A 17,636-nucleotide genomic window follows, 5' to 3' on the forward strand; every position below is an offset into this window, starting at 1 on the left:
AAATTTGGGTAAAGTATATGAGCAAAGAATGCTATTGCTGACATTCTAAGATGAATATTCAATACTGGCCAATTGCTTCTCAGCTAACTGTTCTCTTCCCAGAAGATAGATTTGAGTGCTGTCAAGAGAGAAGGCCAGATAACTTGCTTAGGAATCTGACTGCAGACTATCTTCTTTTGCTGCTGACTCTCTGCTCCTTTTATTTTGTTTTTGTTTGTCTTTTTCAAGGCAGTGGAGTTAAGTGATTTGGCCAAGGTCACACAAGTAAGTATTAAGTGTCTGAGGTCAGGTCCTCCTAACTCCAGGGTCAGTGCTCTATCCACTGTGCCACCTAACTATTCCTCTCTGCTCCTTAACATCAGAAAACAAAGATGAAAATAACATGCACATTATTTCCTTGAAGTGATTCTTTGTATAGATAGAGATGCTTGAGAAATCTTTTCCCACTTACAGATAATTTCCCCTACCCAACATAAAATTCTCATGATTAAAGAACCATTATTTTCTTTAAAAAGATATTTGGCAAGTACTAACATTTCACAAAAAAACCCTCTGTTTATGTCCACTCCTTATTTATAGTTTGTTGGTTATTGCCCTTTGTTATCAAAGAAGACCAAAATGACATCATTGTGTTAAAGATGAGTTACAGTGTGTCTGACTGTGGCTGATCATACCATTATGAGCCCAGAATGCTCTACCACAGGTCAGCCCAAATTGTCTATATGATCAGCTGTAGTAGTTATTCTAAACTTATGTATCTCATGTTTCCTTTGAGCTTCTTCAATTCTGCCTTGCTCATCCCTCTCTAATCAAGGTACATCATGTTGGTGGGCTTGTGCCAGTGTCTTCCATTCTGTACAATCAATTCCAAAGTGCTTAAGAGAGACCTTCAGGGTGTCCCTGTATGGCTTCTTCTGAACCCCTTGTGAACACTTGACCTAAATGGTCTTTTTGACAGTCATATGACTGCCATTCTAATAATGTGACCAGACCATTGTAGTTGTGCTCTCTTTAGCAATGTTTGAATGCTTGGCAGTTTAGCTTGAAAAAGGACCTCAATGTCTGGTATCTTCTCCTGCCAGGTGATCTTCAGAATCTTCTAAAGACAATTTTTTTTCTCTTTGTAAATTTTTTTTATTTATTTAAGGCAATGGGGTTAAGTGACTTGCCTAAGGTCACACAGCTAGGTAATTATTAAGTTTCTGAGACCAGCTTTGAGCTCAGGTCCTTCTGACTTCAGGGCCCATGCTCTATCCACTGTGACTCCCAGCTGCCCCTTCTAAGGACAATTTAAAAGGAAGTAATTCAGTTTCCTTACATGGCATTGGTTTCATAGGAAGACAGCAATGAGATCAAGATAACACCTTTGTAGACCTTCAGTTTGATAGTCGGTCTGATACCTCTTTTCTCCCACACTTTCTTTCAGAACCTCCTCCCAAATACTGAGCTAGCTCTGGAAATGTGTGTGTCAACCTCATTATCAATGTATACCTCCCTGGAAAGTATACTGCCAAGGTAAGTGAACCTATCCACAGTATTTAAAACTTCTCCATTTGCAGTTATCAATGGTTCCACATTTGGATGATATGGTGCTGGCTGATGGAGGAGCACCTACAAATTCTATATATCTCTATTTAAACTCCTTGAGGATGTTGAGAATTAATTTTTCCCCTGGTCAGTTAAAATTGCCCACTCAAGTTCCAAATCAGAGAGGGGGTTTGTTGAAGTTTGGGGGCCAATATCTTTCCTTTATCAAAGTGTGCTCATCAAAATATCTTATCTCAAAGTCAAAGCAGGCAGAGAATCAAGGATCAGAATGTTTTTAAGTTATTCAGGTTGCCAGAATCACCTTACAAATCTTGTGTAATTAATAACCCAAACCATATACCCTTTCATTGGCCTTATTATGTCTTTTAAGTAAAATCTATTAACCTTCCATTTTATACTTCCTTAGATACTCTGGTCTGGTGTGGAACTCCAACCTAGAAAGGGGCACATCATAGTTCAGATTGTCCTTTTATCCTTTTTGCCACCCTAGCCATTGATTTCTGCTATGTGGTCATTCCCTTCCCTTAAGCACTGCCTCAAGGAGCTCCCAACCCTCAAAGCTGTTCCCATCTTACCTTGGTTTCCAGAAGTAGCCCTGTTATGCTTCTTTTTGGTTGAGCTACTCATGCAACTCAGGGTGCTGCAGGAGACACTTGTGAGTGTTGGGGCAAGAGGAGACAGGTTTTGAGATGAGGAGAATTCATCATGGACTGGAGCAGCAGGAGTGAGAGCTCAGATCTCTCCCCTACCAACCTACACCCTATGTCAGCCTGCCCCAGATTGAAGAAGTAATGCCACAACCACTGCCACCAAAATCACCCAGAAGAGGGGCTGCAGCTCCTTTACCCACTGCAGGAGCACTTGGCAACCTATCAGTATAGAAGATGTGTGAGGGGACATGGGAGTCAACAGATGAAGCACTGCCAGCTGAGGGGCTTCATGTGAGTGTCTCTTTCTTGGTGGTCACTAAGACTCCTGGAAGTCTTAGCATTGCTTCCCACTTTTCCTCCTTTCCAGTGTTCAATAGATCTCACTCAAAACCTTGCAGATACTAAGTCCCCAGCACACCCTCACTGCAACCTTGAAATACTACATACAACCTTTTCTCTTTGCAGCTAAAGGTAGGGAGTTTGTGAGAGAGATTGCAAAGAGCTATTTTATTTTCATATTTTGTTAGGCATTTGCTAGAAATAAATGGTATCCTAGGCTTCACTGACTCCTTCCCCCTTCCCCATTCCCAACAGGGTGCCTCATGGGAAGTTAGGTTCCCAGGATATTCTAGCATATAAATTCTCTGATCACAGCATTCAATTGTAATACTGCCAAATATCCTCAGCCCTCTTCAACCCCCATTCAAGATTTGAATAGTTAATGACCTAAGGTGCTGTACTGAGAATTCTCTTCTCAGAAAAATCTCAGTTCTTCTATGAACTTCTGGGGCAGAGCCAAGATGGCAATGTGAAGCTAGCATGCTCCTGGAGCTCTTTCCTACACAACATTAAATGAAGCTTCTACATTAAATTTTTTGATGTAACATTAGAGCTACAGATCCTACCAAAATCAAAAAAAGAGATCAAAAGAAGTTTTCAACTGTCAACATCATGGAGGATCCTCAGTGAAAGTCTATTTCTTCAGGGGAAAAGAGAAATTAAGCCTAGGTGGGTGGAGAGTGGAAAAGCCAACAGGAGGCTTTTAGCCATTGTGTAGCCCATTGTCCCCACAGCAAGATAATATAAAGTTCCTGTCAACTAGATAGCAAGTTAGCAAGGAGGGTCTGATGTGATTATGACTCTTGAGAAGGGTATTTCTAATGAGACAGAAGAGGAATGGTACTTAATGACTATGAGGCAATGCGACTCATCAACCAATCAATCTTTGAGAATAGTATTTTTATCAAGTCAAATAAAAGTAAAGAAGAACTATATTAGGAGACTAGGTATTAGTGGATAAATGATACCAGTGAAGAAGCACAAATACTTATTATAGTAGAGGGAAAGAAGGGAGGGTGTGAATACTGAGTAAATCCTAGTCAATAGATTTAGCTCAAAGAGAGTCAATTGGGTTTAAAAACCTGTTTCACCTTACAGGGAAGTAAAAGGGTAAAGGGAAAGAAATGGGAAGAAAGGATTGATAAAAGTGAAAACAACCTTAAAGTTAAAATTTAACAGAAAAGTTAAAGAAGAAAGGGAGTAAAACATTAATGAAGAACAATAAAAAGAAAGGAAAGAGAAAAATATTATTAGGGAAAAGATAGCATAGAGGGAAATACAAAATTAATAATCTTAACTGTGAATATGAATAGGATGAACTCTCCCATAAAACAGAAGTGGATAGCAGAATGAATTAAAAACCAGAATCCTACAATATGATGTTTACAAGAAACACATTTGAAATTGAGAGATACAGATAGGGTAAAAGTACAAAATATATTCTGATTCAGCAGTAGTAAAAAAAAATGAGGGATTGAAATCCTGATCTCAGAAAAAGCAAAAGCAAAAATAGATCTCAATAAAAGGGATAAGGAAGGAAACTATATCTTCTTAAAAAGTCACTAGAAGCAATGAAATTAAATCATTATTAAAGATATATGCACCTAGTGGTATAGTGTACACATTCTTAGAAGAGAAGCTGAATGAATTACAAGGATGACAAAACTACAATAGTGCAGAATCTCAACCTCCCTCTCTCAGAATTAGATAAATCTAACCACAAAATAAATAAGAAGTTAAGGTGAATAAAAATCTTAGACTTCTGGAGAAAATTGAATAGGGAAAGAAAAGAATAAACCTTTTTCTCTACAATACTTGGTACCTATACCAAAATGGACATTTACTAGGGCATAAAAATCTTACAATCAAATGCAGAAAGGTAGAAACAATAAATACAAACTTTCCAGATCAATAAAATAAAAATTACCTGTAATAAAGGGCCATCCAAAATTAATTGGAAACTAAATTACTTAATTTTACAGAACAAGTGGATCAAATAGCAAATCATAAAAATAATCAATCATTTCATTTAAGAAAATGATAAAAATGAGACATCTTACCAAAATTTATGGGATACAGCCAAAGAAGTTTTTAGGGGAAATTTTATGTCTCTAGATGCTTATATGAATAAAACATAGAAAAGGAGATCAATGAATTTGGCATGCAACTAAAGAAGCTAGAAAAAGAACAATTTAAAGATACCCAGTTAAATACCAAATTAAAAATTCTGAAAATCAATGGAGAGATTAATAAAATTGAAAGCAAGAAAACCATTGATCTAATAAATAAAACTAAGAGTTTGTTTTATGAACAAAATAGATGAATCTTTGCTTAATCTTATTTAAAAAAAAGAAAACAAAATTTCTGGTATCAAAAATGAAAAGGGTGAACCCACTACCAGTGAGGAAAGAGATGATGTGGAGCTATTTTGTCCAATTGTATGCCAATAAATTTGATAACCAGAGTGAAATGGATGAATATTTTTAAAAATACAAACTACCCAGATTAAGAGAAGAGGAAATGAAATATTTAAATAACCTCATTTCAGAAAAAGAAATTGAAGAAAGCACTGATAAACTTTCTAAAAAATGTCTCCAGGTTCAGATGGATTTGCAAGTTAATTCTGTCAAATATTTAAGGAACAATTAATTACAATTCTACATAAGCTATTTAAAAAATAGGAGAAAGAGTTCTACCAAACTTCTTTTATGAAACCAATATGGTGCTGATATATAAACCAGAAAGAGTCAAAACAAAGAAAATTCCCAATGAAAATCTCCCCAATGAATAAAATTTTAGCAAAGAGATAACAGTGAGTTATTAGGATAGTAGTATTAGGGTACTACAGTATGATCAGGTAAGATTTATACCTGGTAGGCAGTGATGGTTCAAAATTAGAAAAACCCTCATCATAATTGAACATATCAACAACAAAACCAATAGAAATCATATGATTATCTCAATAGATGCTGAAAAAGCTTTTGACAAAAATATAACATCTATTCCTATTAAAAACACTGGAGAGTATAGGAATAAATGGAGTTTTCTTAAAATAATAACAAGTATCTATCTAAAACATCAACAAATATTATATTTAGTGGGGATAAACTAGGATTATTTCTAATAGGATCAGGGATGAAACAAGGATGCTCATTATCATCATTACTATTCAATATAGTACAGTATTAGAAATGAGAGAAGAAAGAAATTGAAGTAATAAGAATTGGCATCGAGGAAGCAAAACTTTCACTTTTGATGATGATATAATGACATACTTAGAGAACCAAAGAAAACCATTTAAAAAAAACTACTTGAAACAATTTACAAATTCTTAAAGTAGTAGGATATAAAATAAGCCCACATAAATCATCAGCATTGCTATATATGAACAACAAAGCCCAAGAGCAAAGAGATAGAAAGAGAAATCCCACTTAAAGTAACTGCAGACAACATTAAACACTTTGGAATCTAACTCCCAAGAAAAATGCAGAAACTATAATGGACAAAATTACAAAACACTTTTCACCCATATAAAGTCAGATTTAAAGAACTGGAAAAATGTTAATTGCTCATGGTTAGGTCAAGCTAATTTGATAAATATGGCACTTCTACCCAAATTAAATTACTTATTCAGTTTCATATCAAGAAACCAACAAATAACTATTTTACTGAGCTATAAAAAATAGTAACAAAATTCATCTGGGGCAACAAAAGGTCAAGAATATCAAGGGAACAGATAAAAAAAACTAAAGGAAGGTAACCTTGCTCTATCAGGTTTAAAACTGTAATATACAGCAATGAACTTTCTGGTATTGATTAAGAAACAGAGTAATGGACCAGTGGATTAGGATAGGTACAAAAGAAACAGTAGTGAATGACTACAATAATCTAGTTTTTGATAAACCCAAAGACATTAGCTTCTAGGATAAGAACTCACTGTTCAACAAAAATTGTTGGGAAAATTGGAAAATAGTATGACAAAAACTAGTCATAGACCCACATTTCATATCCCATACCAAAATAAGGTCAAAATGGGTACAGAATTTAGACATAAAGGGAGATATCAAATCAAGAAATACTCTATCTGTTGAATCTATGGAAAGGGGAGAAATATATGAACAAAAAGGAAATTACAAAATGGATGATTTTTTAATATTTTAAATTAAAAATATTTTGCATTAATAAAACCAATGCTGCTAGCATTAGAAAGAAAATATAAAACTGAGAAACAATTTTCACAGCTAAGGGTTCTGATAAAGGTCTCATTTCTAAAATATATGAAGAATTGAATCACATTTAGCAGGTTATGAGTCATTCCCCAATTGATAAATGGTCAAAGGAAAAGAACAGACAGTTTTCAAATGAATAAATTAAAGCATTATATAATCATTCATAAAGATGCTCCAAATTATTACTGATTAGAGAAATGTAAATTAAAATAAATACATGGTACCACCTCACACCTATCTGAGTGGCTAAGATGTCAAAAAGGGAAAACATTGGAGAGGTTGTGGGAGGATTGAGATATTGATGGTGGAATTGATGGAATTCTGAACTGATTCAACCATTCCGAAGAGCAATATGGAACTATGCCCAAAGAACAATAACCCTGATAATACCCTTAGACTGAACAGTACCAATACTAGGCATACATCCAGAAAAAATCATAAAAAATGGGAAATGTCCCACATGTTCCAAAATATTCATAGCAGACCTTTTTTGTAGTGGTAAAGAATTAGAAATTGAGGGAATGCCCAACAATTGGGGAATGGCTGAGCAAGTTATGGTATATGAATATTATGGTGTAATAAGAAACCATGAATGGCCAAACTCTAGAGAAACTTGGAATGAATTAAAGGAACTAACTGATGCTGAACAAAGGGAGCAGAACCAAGAGACCATTGTACACATTATCAATAGCATTGTGAGTTGATCAACTTTCATGAATGCAGCTCCTCTTAGTAGTTTAGAGAGCTAGGGCAACCCTTAGAGACCTGTTATAGACAATGCTATCCTCATCCAAATGAAGAAAAACGAAACAAAACAAAACAAAAAACATATTACAGAATCTGAATGAACACTATGTTCACTTTTTAAAATTTTTCTTATTTTTCAGTCCTATCTCATAGGATAGAAATCCTAATACCTCATATAGAAAATGACTAATCTGTAAATATGTTAAACACAAATGAACATATGCAATGTTCACTAGACTAGTTGCTTCTGAGGGCAGGAGCGTGGGAAGGGTGGGTAGAAGGAAACTGTGGAACTTATAAAAATGCAGGTGGATGATTGTTGATAACTTTCATAACATGTAATTGGAAAAATAAAATAAAAAGAAATAAAAGGAAAATCTCATCTCTGCAAATATAATTTTTATTGAAAACCTTTAAGAAAACAGAATAATCTGGCAGAAAAAAGTGTTCAACCAGGTATCAGAGATTCTTTATAATAGTTCCAGTGACTGTCAAGGACAGAACTTGAGCAAGTCATCTGATTTTTTCTACTTTAATCTGAGATTTGGAGATCAAAGTAAGTGTTTCCTTTTTGTCTCAGTAGAACTTAATTTTTCAATGAAAATTCAAGAACATTATAGAGCATTTTGAATTTCTCAAAGGTAGATACAATATAGAAATCATAATTTTTTAATTTTCAGTTAAGACTAAAAGGCAACTCAGGATTTGGAAAAAAGGCAGTTTTTCAGAAGTTGGTCAAAAAAACCCTTGCCTGACATGTAGCAGATTCTTAATAATATAAGAGATAAGCTATCAAATTAAAAAATATCAACAAAAAACCCAAAGGATCCCTCTGAGATAGGGTCTGGTTATGAGTCAGGTCATTCTAGGGAAGTCTAGTCTTAGTACTGACTTAAGGATCTCAGAAGTGTTCTTATTGTATGGTTTACTTCCTTTGAGATTAACTTTTTTGTCACTATAAGAAAAATCTATCATAGTTTTTTCCATTAAAGATTATATTATTTCTTGGAAAACAACCTTTTCAATTTCTTATCATATTCTCTGCTAGTCCACTTTTTTAAACCTGTCTCTTGCAATCTAGGAATAGCTTAAGCTCAGAGGAACAAATTTACTGGACTGTGAAGAAATTTGAGCCTTGAAACAATTAGGTAGATTACATAAAACATTCATATTACTCAGTTTGCTGAGTTATCTATGTTGGAAACTATCTAGTTGAACACCTTCATTTTGCAGATGAAGAAACTATGACCTTAAGAATTAAATGGCATACTCATGGCCACAGTAAAAGTAAGGGCTTGAGTTGGTATTTTTTACTTTGTAATCTGGTAGGCAATGACAAAAGATTTCTAAGATGAAAAATCTCAGGGAAATTCTCCACAAGATTGAAGAGATCCAGAAAGAGAAAAATTACAGAAAGTATCTAATTTTTAATTTTTTTTTCAGGAAGAAGAGACTACATTCTGTTTTTTTTGAAATTTATTTAGATTCCCATTATGTTTCAATGTAATGAATTGAACTACAAATTAAGCTTATACCTTGATAACTTTTATTTATGTTAATTATTAAACAATAAAAATAATTTATGGAACAAACATGCAGATGAAAAACAATGTAATTGAGACTTCATTTGTTTTGTTAATATGTATTCAGTGGCAAAAATTAATGAAATCAGAGAATTGATGAAATAATATTGCTTTTACAATGGAGCTATTTTCTTAAACTTATTATTTAATAAAATTCCACTGTTATAACTGATGCAAATATGTAAAAAAAAGTTTTTTCCCTTCCATGCTGGTTTAAGGATAAATTTTTTTGTTCAGTTTGTGGAAGAATGATACATTTATTAAAACATTTTATTTTTCTACCTGAGAACCTATTGTAAAGGTACACCTTAGTGATTTCTAAAGCTTTATAACAATCTTTTAGCTTTTCAGGGTGCATTTTCCAACAAAAACTTGTTCAGGACCATTGATAGTATTTAATATTTATTTATGATTAAAATGTAACCTATATTACCAATGAGTATTATAATACAATGTATTAATACCACATGAATGAGCTATGAGGGCTGCATGTGGCCTGTGTGCCATAATGTGGACACATTTGCTCTATAGTTTGCTTCATATTTGCTCCAAACAGATATTTTATTAAAATCTAATTTTATTATTATACTATTGAACTTCAAAAATGATTTCAAATGGAAGCTGATGCTTCATTCTTCTGAGGCATTCTTCAGATATTCTGATTGTATTGATTAATTACATGTCCATCCACTGACCATCTGGAACTCTGAATCAGTTGCTTAGGAGGCTAAAAAGTCCAGGCTGTTGTTATATGACACAGTGGGAAGATCACTCATTCTAGTGTCAGATATTTGTGTTTCAGACTCTGCCTCTAGAGCTTATTATCTGTGAAATCCTGACAAGTCACCCAACCTGCTTGGGTCTTAGGTTCCTTATTGATAAAATGAGGGTTGTGGACTATCAGATGGTCTCTGAGTTCCCTTATAACTCTAAATCTATGATGTAATGCTTAGTTGAATTAAGTTGTTCAAGGAATATTTAATTGAAATACTGTGAGAATTAACTAACATTTTGTATAGAAAAAGACAGATATCATATCGTTGTAGAATTTTATTGTTGAATCATTTCATTCCCCAACTGACTCTTCCTTTTCCAGCTCATTTTTACAGATAAGAAATTAAAGCAAAACAAGGCTAAGGAACTTGCCTAGGCTCATACAACTAGGAAGGTTTCAGGTTCAGGTTTGACTTCCTCCTGATTCTAGATCCTGCCCTCTGCACCACTTATCTATGAAAACTCAGCAAGTCAGAGACTTTGGAAAAGGGTGATTAGGAAATGCCAAAAAGAGCTGATTAGGTAATCCTTGATTTGCTACAATGGAAAATCTTTGATAGAGCAAGACACATTTTCACTCTTGCTTCATTTTGCTCATGATGTTGCCAATGCCTGGAATGTTCCCCCTTAACTTCTTTGCTTGGCAAATTCTTGTAGACATTGAACCTAGTATCTTTGAACTTGTTTGTTTTTAAACTATTTTGATAACTATATTTAGATGTGTAGATTGTTCAACCTGACTTCATTTTCTCAGGGCCAGGCATATTTCATCTCCTACCCTTACAGATCTCAGTCACTGAGGGATTTTGGATTTTTGTTTTTTATCATCCATTGGTTCAATGTTCACTCCCCTTCCACTTCCCCCTACCCAGTTTATGTAACCAATTTATATCAGATAATTTATAAAAACTATATTTAATTCATAGATATACAAAGAACATACAAATGTTTTCCCCACAATACCCTAGGGTCACAATTCTCCCACCCTTTACCACCTTGGGCTCTAGTGATGGGCATAGGATCAGATTTACAATTTTAGTTGTTTCCTAAATAGAACTGGTTCTACCAAGTTCTAGTTCAAAGTCAGCATCACTACTGACTTCTGTTGGGCTAGAGCCCTGGATCCTGGCTGTGATACATGGACTGGATTCCTAGATTCTTAGATCTCAGTTGAGGTTCCTTTCTTTGAACCTAGGACAAAAAAGAACAAATGAAAAAGTCAAAGACTGGAGTACATTTCTCAGGGGCCATGTGACCTGGACAGGAGTCACCTTCATCCCTCAGACATGAATGAAACAAAATTACTGTTTTGTTTGTTATTCCATTGAAGTGTTGTTATGCCATTTTGAACACATTGAAATTTCTAGCTATGCAGCTAATGGAAAAAGGCTTCTCCAACCATGTGACAGTTCAACACAAAGTGATCATGTATATTTCAGTCCTCATTTTTTTCTGGAAGCATCTTTCTGCTTCAGCACATGGAAAGACCCTCATCTCAGGTAGTCTAAGCATTTGCCAAACTCCCATTACAAAATAATTTGTTTCTTGTGAAGTGCTACATATTTTATTTTACTTCAAAAATGATATTTTGAGAAGGATTTACCAGACTGAGAGTGACACAATTAGTTGTTCTCTTTATTTAGAAACAAACTCAGATGCTGTGTACTCCATGAAGCCTTTCCTGACAATAACTTTTCGTATTGGTGATGACTTTCATTGCCAGAACTCACATACTACTTTGTTTTATACATTTCTACTGTACTTGTCAAACAGTGATATGTAGAGGAGTTTTCTATATGTCAATCTTCAACTCCTCATGAAAGACAGTTTTAGGGAGTGGACAGAGTTGACTTCCAAATTGGGACAACCTAGGACCACATCCTGCTGCTGACACATACTGACTCAGTGATCCTAGCCAAGTCACTTGACATCTCAAGACTCTAAGCCAGAAGTGTGAAATTTCAGTTAGAAGTGGATCCCTGCTGACTCAAAAAACAATAAATTAACATTTCCTATGTTGTATTGTGTTTTTGTTTTCTTAATCATTTGCCAATTACAGTTTAATATGGTTCTAAAGGTGTTTGATACCCCTATTTCTAAGTAACCCTCTAAGACTGAAAGATAGAAAGGTGCCAATATGTTTTAGAGTTTCCTCACCTTGGATTTCTCCATATCAATTAAATCACAGATCTAAACCCAGTCCTTTTACTAGATTTGAATTCATGACAATCTCAATTTTGTATTCCCTTTCAATGCCTAACACATTATTCTGAGTTTAATCAGTGTTTGTATAGTTGAGGAGATTAGTACAATTGCTTGGAGGATAGTTGGGTGGGGTAACAATAGTGGAGAAATGAGAATACAGGAAGAACAAAAGAGAATTGGAGAAGAAGGGAGAAAGCAGGAAGTAGAGGACAAAAGAGGGGAAGTAAAGGAATTAGAATTTTGATGCCACTTTCAAAATCCAGAATTGCAATGGAAAGAATACTGGTTGTAGGGTCAGAGATTTGATGGCTTCCTCTGACATTTATTTACTCTGTGTCATTGTAAGGACACAATCTACATTCTAACTGGGCTTCAGTGTTTTTCATATGTAAAATGAAAGGTTTAAATGGCATAATCCTCAAAGTTGTTTCCAGTTTTAAGCTGATTATTTTATGATTGTATGATACTGAACTTGATCACTTTCTCAGAACAATTTCTTTTCCTTCTACCTGTCTCATTTCTTTTCTTAGTATTAAACTTCTTTCATTATTGATCACTATAGTACCTTGGGCCCTTCCTATTCTCCCAGGCCATCTCCCCCTAACTGGATTAACTTGCTTACATTCATATCCTTGACCCTATGAGTAGCCTCTTTGATGATTTACTATCTATAACCACTATCCATAACCTAACTCTCCTGTTCTGCTCTCTCTGACTTTCCATTTTTTCATCCTATCCTTTTCTCTGCTTTTCAGAGTCCCTGCTGAAAACAATTAATCAAGCCAATTTAATCTATTAGAAATTTATTGTGAATAATGTCAATTGGACCCTGACTATTGCTCAGCAATCCTTTCTACAGCAACAAGTTCCTAGGAGAGGTGGCTTTTTACAGTGGAGAGTGTTGGTTTAGAAGAATATAGCTTTAAATCATAGTTCTGGCACTTATAACCTGTGCAACCCCTGGAAAAATTAGGTAACCTTGTAGAATCTTAGTTCCTTCAACTATGACTCTCCTATTCAATTTTAGCTGACTTGATCATATCCGTTTTTTTTATACCTACTCCCAGTTACAGGCATTGAAACCCAGTGCTGGAGGTATAACCAAGATGGCAGTGTGAAGCTAACATGCTCTTGGAGCTTTTCCCTACCAAAGGTAAATGAAGCCTTTGTTCTGTCATTCAAGCCACAGATCACACCAAGAAAAAGAATATTCAAAGTAGTTTTCAATGGTAGACATTATGGAGGATCTTCAGTGAAGGTCTGTCTTTTTTGGAGAAAAGAAGTAAAGCCCAGGAGGCAGGAGAGCAGGAAAGTCAATGGGAGACTTTTAGCCATAGTGCAATATAGGTCCTAACAGCTTGACAACAGCAGAGGTCCCAGGAGCTAGATAGCAAGACAGCAGGGAGGGTCCCAAGTCCAAACAAATTCTGAACCCTGGGAACACTGGGATAAAAGAAAAGATAGGCCTGGGTTGGGAACAAATAAGTACTCAGTCAGAACCTGGACATAAGGGAGGAAACAAACCTCTGCAAAGGCAAAGCCTAGACTATATAGGCAACATTTTGGACAATGACAAGCCAGGGATCAGACCCCAGTCCCAGCAAAAAATAGCTTGGATCTATACTTCCTACCCCAGGAGCAGAGCTAAAACAACAAAGATGAGCGAAAAATCTAAAAGAGTGCTCACTAGAAAACTACAGACAAATGACAATAATGCCATGACTGAAGAAGAAATTAATGAAAAATTACTTACAGGGAAGTCTCAAAACATTTTATAAATTGAACTCAAATCCAAAAGCTCATCAAAGAGCTTAAAAAAGAATTCAAAATCCAAAGAAGAGAGGAAGAAGAAAAATGGAAAAAAGAAATGAGAGTCATGCAGGAAAATTATGAAAAATTGACCAGGAAATTCAACACTTTTAAAAAGAAAACACACAAGGTAATTGAAGAAAATAAAACCCTAAAAATTAGAATTGAACAAATGGAAACCAATGAATCTATGAGACTATATTATTCCATCAAATAAAAAAAAAAGATTGAAAAAATTGAAGAAAATGTAAAGTACCTTTTAGGGAAAATAAATGATCTGGAAAATAGATCCAAAATCTATGAATTATCTATGAATCATCAGGCAACCAGGAAGCCTAGATGTAAAAACGACCCTGGTAATTTATTACCAGGCAGGAAATTATTAGAAACACTGTCCAAATCTGCTAGAACAAGAAAACAATAGAAACACCAAAAGAATACACAGAACCTATCCAGAAAGATACCCCCCAGAATAAAGTCTCCAAAGGCTGTTATAGCTAAATTCCAGAACTCTCAAATAAAGGAGAAAATACTGCAAGCAACAAAAAAGAAAAAAATCAAATATAAAAGAAAAAATCAGATTCACATAGGACCTATCAGCCTCAACACTGAAGTACTGGCAGACTTGAAATATCATATATCAGCGGGCAAAGGACCTGGGATTACAATCCAGAATTTACTACCATGCAATTCAGCATATATTGTCAGGGAAAAAGACCGATGTTCGACAAAAAAAGAGGACTTTCAGAATTTCTTGACACAAAGACCAGAACTGAACAGAGAATTCAATCATCAAATAAATGACTGGAGAGTTGCATAAGAAGGTAAATGAAAAGGGAAAGGAAAAACAAAACAAAACAAAGCAAAACAAATGTTGGTCAAGACCATCAAATTGCATACAACTCTAAAAGGGAAGATATAACACCTCTAATTCTTGAGAACTTTATTTCTCTTAGGATAATTAAAGGTCAAATATAATTGAAAAGATTGGATTTAAAGGATATGAGTATAATTGGGTATAGTTCTTGTCACTCCATTGAAGAGTTCCAAGATGACACACTATGTTTGAGACAAAAAGCTTGGATGAAAAGCAGAGGTGTTAACTTTGAACTTAAGTCTCTCATTATCCTTTGATCCACTTTAATCCTGCTGTGCTGACAAGGTTTAGCACTTTGACTGATGAAGCTATCAGAAACTGGGTCATTGTGTTTCAAAATTTACAATCATTTGTAAAGTTCTCAAGTGAGGCCTCCAGAACCTTTTAGTACTTCGATCCCTTTAAGATTCTTGTAGCTAATTGAAGTGTGAGAGAAAATAGATTTGGGGGAGGGGGTGCAAATAGTTCAAGAAATGATTTAACTTTGGATACTTTGGCTCCTGAGGAGTATTGTCCTTAGAGGGTACTTGAAAAAGGGTTAATGTAAAAAAATGATTATAATTATAATTTTATGTAATTTGAGACAATGCTGCTCAACAAGCAATTAAGCAATCCATCTCTGATGATACTTTGATAACAATATGAGCTTATCAAGCAATCAAATAATCAAACTGTGATTGATGATACCTGATTAATAGTACATGAGCAATAACTAACATCAGGTGAAGAGGTACAAAGATTTATAATTTTAGATGGAAAGAAGGGAAAATGTGAACACAGAGTTAAGTTCTATTCAATAGATTTGGTCCAGAGAGGGAATAAGATACATTCCCACTTGGGTTTAAAAATCTATCCTAAACTACAGGGAAGGGGGGGAGGGGAAAGGGAAAGATAAAGGAAAAAGGGACTGATAAAAGGGAAGGCAAAGATATAAGTGAAAATAAACTGAAGGTTAATTTTTAAAAGAAAAGTTAAATGGGAAAGGGAGTAAAATTTTGGTGAGGGAATAAGAGGAAATGAAATAGAAAAATATAAATGGAGAAAGATAGCATGGAGAGAAATACAGAATGAGTAATCTGAACTGTAAATGTGAGTGGGATGAACTGTCCCATAAAACGGAAGTGGATAGCAGAATGGATTAAAAATCAGAATCCTACAATATGTTCTTTAAAAGAAATAATCTGAAACAGAGCAAAAGCCACAGTGTAAAGATGAAAGGATGGAACAAAATATTTTATGCCTCAGTTGAAGTAAAAAAAATCAGGGGAAAGCGATCCTGATCTCAGATAAAGTAAAAGCAAAAATTGATCTCATTAAAAGGTATAAGAAAGGAAACTACATCTTCTTAAAAGGCACCATTGGTAATTAATCTGTATCATTGTTACTAAATGTACCTAGTGTATAGAATCCAAATTTCTAGAGTAAAAACTGAGTGAATTACAAGGAGACATAAACAGCAAAACTTTAATAATGGGGGGCCTCAACTTCCCTTTCTCAGAATTAGATAAATCTAACCACAAAATAAACAAAAAGGAAGTTAAGAAAATGAATGAAGTCTTAGAAAACTTAGATATGTTAGAATTCTGGAGAAAACTTAATTGGTTTATAAAATAATATACCTTTTTGTTGGAAGTATATGGCACCTATACCAAAACTTATCATTTACTAGGGAACAAAAATCTTATCATCAAATGCAAAAAGGCAGAAGTAATAAATATACAGTTCTGGGACCATGAAGCAATAAAAACTACATGTAATAAAGGGTCATGGAAAGATAAACCAAAAACTAATTGGAAATTAAATTAATTAATCTTAAATAATGGGTGGATCAAACAGCAAATAATAGAAATAATCAATAATTGTATCCAAGAAAATGATATTAATGAGATATCATAAATCATGGAATGTAGCCAAAGGAAATTTTGAGGGGAAACTTTATATCTCTAAATGCCAAATGAATGAAATAGATGCAACTAAAATGAATTCAACTAAAAAAGCTAGAAAAAAAAGAACAATTTAAAGATCCCCAATTAAATACCAAATTAGAGATTCTGAAAATCAAGGAAGAGATTAGCAAAACTGAAAGCAAGAAAACCAGTTGGTTTTATGAAAAAAGTCAATAAAATAGATAAACCTTTGGTTAATCTGATATAAAAAGAGAAAGAAGATGAGTAAATTACCAGTATCAAAAATTAAAAGGATGAACTAACCACCAAGGAGGAGCAAATTACAGAGATAATTTGGAGGTGCTTTCCTGAACTGTATGCCATAAATTATATAACCTGAGTCAAATGGATGAATATTTACAAAAATACAAACTGCCCAGATTAACAGAAGAGGAAATACATTACTTAAATAACCCCATTTCAGAAAAAGAAATTGAAGAAACCATCAATAAACTCCCTAAGAAAAATTCTCCAGGTGGAGGTCCAGATGGATTTACAAGTGAATGCTACCAAACATTTAAGGAACAATTAATTCCTATTCTACATAAACTATTTTAAAAAATAGTAGAGGAAGGAGTTCTGCCAAACTCCTTTTATGACACCAACATGCTGTTGATAACTAAACCAGGAGGAAACAAATTAGACAAAGAAAATCATAGACCAATCTCCCTAATGAATGTTGGTGCAAAAATCTTAAATAAAATTTTAGCAATGAGTCTACCACATGGCATTACTAGGATAATATACCATGATCAGGTAGGATTTATACCAGGTAGACAGGCATCATTCACTGTTAGAAAAACATTCAACATAATTGAACATATAAGAGAATCATATGACTATCTCAATAGAGATTGAAAAAGCCTTTGATAAAATACAACATCATTCCTATTAAAAACACTAGAAAGTTTAGGAATAAATGGAGTTTT

The sequence above is a fragment of the Macrotis lagotis genome, chromosome X (genome assembly GCF_037893015.1).
Source record: "Macrotis lagotis isolate mMagLag1 chromosome X, bilby.v1.9.chrom.fasta, whole genome shotgun sequence".
Classification (NCBI taxonomy): Eukaryota; Metazoa; Chordata; class Mammalia; order Peramelemorphia; family Peramelidae; genus Macrotis; species Macrotis lagotis.